Raw genomic sequence first — 2,998 nt, 5'->3', positions numbered from 1 at the left:
GGGAGCGACCAGGAGCAGAGGGGTTTCGAAATTCAAAGACACTCTATGAGTCAGTGCTGGGCGATCACCGTCAGACCAGTGCCCACGCCCCAACAACAAGGATAGATCAGGCAGAGTATTTGGGCTTCCTGAGAATAGGAGACCTTTCTGCCATGCTGAGCTAGCTAGCTGGATCTCTATGCTGTGATCAATGGTTTTCAACCTTTCTCTACTCCGTCACCCCCATTCTCCAGTTTACATTTCTGTAGTATAGGGAGTTGTGATCGGCAAAAAGCATCTAAGTGGTCCTATAGTGCTTCCTCAAGCGTCAGTTGACCAGATGCCTGCAGCCTATAGTCAGATACAAGGCCAAGGTTGAAATGCTGGTCCTCTTGCCCTCAATTCAGGCAGACATCCAACTCACCCTTTCCCATGCTCTGTTCTCATTGCCTTCCCTTCATCTAGAGAGAGAAGCACCCCCGGGGAAGGGGATACAAAGGGGCCTCAGGAGTCTTGTGGAGGACCTAGGATGACATACATACTCACCAGGGCCCAAGGATAATTGCCTCTCTCTAAACCTCCAAAGTCTGTGGCCCGGGGTAAATGCTCCAACTTGTGACATGTTACAGAGAACTCTGCTAACAACTGGGACCCTCCTCTGATACCCTGAAAATCCAAGGGTATTCTAAAGTTTGAGTCTTTTTAGGAGAGAAGCCTAGGGGGGCATGTCTGAGCTACGGTCCAATCTCTTAGAGGGCAAAGGAAACAAGGCTGAGTTCAGTATGGAAACAAATTGCTCTAAAGGTTAAGAGAAGAGAACCAGTTAAAGCCAAAAGACTCCTTAACTTTTCTGATCCAGGAGGACTTGGACGGCCATGTCTTCCACGTTGCCTAAGGATACATCAACGGAAGACTTGAAGGGAACATGGACTTCTTTTGAATACAAACACATAGATCAAAGGGCCAGGCAGTGGTGCAGAGGTAAAACATAATGTTCTACAAGGCAATTCCACATGGGCAGGTTGCCAGTTCAAGTCCAGAGACCTCCCTGAGTACACTGGGCACAATGCATGCCCATGATCTGGGGCCAGCTGGAGGCTGGGGAGAGGTCACAGCATGAGGACCCTGATGAGTGAGCTGTCTTTCTCTCTTTTTGCTCATGGAAGAAATAAACAAATAAACTCAAAGAATAGGTCTTTAAAAAAAAAAAAAAAAGGAAAGAAACGCAAAGGAGTAGTTCTACTGGTATGTATATCGCCCCCCAGAGGGCAGGGGCTGGTCTTGTTTTGTCTTCCCATTGCCCCAGGTCTTCCATCTTCTGCTGCTCACATTGAAGGTAAGTTGTCTCTTTCACTGAGGTGGAGAAAAGATCCCATTTCTTCTCTTTTAGGAAAAAGGCAGAGACATGCCAAGGAGTCGTGTTTTCTGTATGACAAATTGGGTGTCTGGAACAAATGATTCCCACCATAAAGGACGTATTTCTAGAAAACAGGCTCATTAAGTGCAGTCTCACCAGTAAACCCAAATGCAGAGCCCCAGGTCTGGGGTCAGGCTTAACAGCCCCTCAGGAAGAAATGATGGGACACTTGTAAGAACAGCTACTAAAGAGTGTCCAAAGTCTTAGAAAGCTGGGGACAATCAACTAACTGTGTCAAGGGAGGTTCAGACTCTCGGGTCTTCACAAGTCCAAGTCCTGCAGAGACAGGCCTGAGGAGACGTCTATTTCATTGGAGAATGGCAAGTCATTTTCATTAAAAGTACTATTAGGGGGGCAGCAGATGGCATGGTGGCTAAGGCGCTGGACTTCCACCATGGCCAACCACAGTTTGAGTCCCAGATCTGGTGACTTTCCTACTTTCTCTCTCTCTCTTTCTCCCTCTCTCTCTCTCATGAGTGCATGGGCCCTTCAGCAAATTAAAATAGAATAATAATAAAGTTAAATAAAATAATTATTTCTAAAATAATAAATAAATAAATGCACTTTTCCATTTATGGGCCAGACTTGGCACAGTGGTAAAACATGAGCCTCTGCGAAGTTGACCCAAGGGGGAAGGTTGCTGGTTCATACCTGGAGACCTCCCTAAGCACACAGGGTCTATACACGTGCCCACGATCCAGGGCTGGCTAAAGCTGAGGCAGACATCAAGACCCTGTTGGGGGTTCTGTCTGTCTCCCTTACTCATGGAAGAAATGAATAAACTTAAAAAAAAAACAACTTTTAAACATGGGAAAGAACACACATGACTTTTCTGACAGCAATAGCAACGAGCCAAGTTTAGCAACAGGAATAAAACAAGGTTGTCCATTGACCTTGAATAATTCAGACAGTCAAGTGCACATTTCACAGATAAGATTTTATTAAAATCCTATATGGACCTCATATTTAAGTTGAAAAAGAAGGACATCTTTTGTTTCCTAGTATCAAAATAGTTATCTTCTTAAAATATCTTGAAAAACTTTAATACAAGTATTTCATTATATATTAAATATTTTCCTAAAATCTTAGGCATTTCTCCCCCTACCTCTCTCCCGGAATTTTCTGCTACCATCACTACCACCTCTGCTTCTCTCTGTCTTCCTTTCTTTTCTGGTTTCTTTAATGCTCATCCTGGAGAAGCAAAAAAACAAACAAAAAAAAACAACAACAAAAAAAAAGACTTTCCTGTTTCATGTATTTTAAAAAGAAACAAAGAAAGAATGAAACCAATGATGGTATTTGATATGATGCTGACCCTTCTCATTAACTAGGCTCTACAGCCCATGCACTCAGATTGGCTCATATCCAAATGACTTTAGTTCAGGTAGTCAGGCCCTGGGGTTAGGGAATTTGAACACAATAGTGAATTCTTACCCTGAAATGGGGATGCTGACCCAACAGCACCCTCTAGTGGCCTGACTGTCTTAGAGCACCCAACAATACCGGAAGGTCGATGTTTGGGATCTAGGCTATTACTTCAGGTGCTGGAAGTCTAGACATGAAGACATAAAAAAAAAAAAAGGGGGAACAAGCAGTTACGGT

The sequence above is a fragment of the Tupaia chinensis genome, unplaced genomic scaffold (assembly GCF_000334495.1).
Source record: "Tupaia chinensis unplaced genomic scaffold, TupChi_1.0 Scaffold000493_1, whole genome shotgun sequence".
Lineage (NCBI taxonomy): Eukaryota > Metazoa > Chordata > Mammalia > Scandentia > Tupaiidae > Tupaia > Tupaia belangeri.
The sequence above is the reverse complement of the archived record's forward strand: the minus strand, read 5'-3'. Positions refer to the sequence as shown.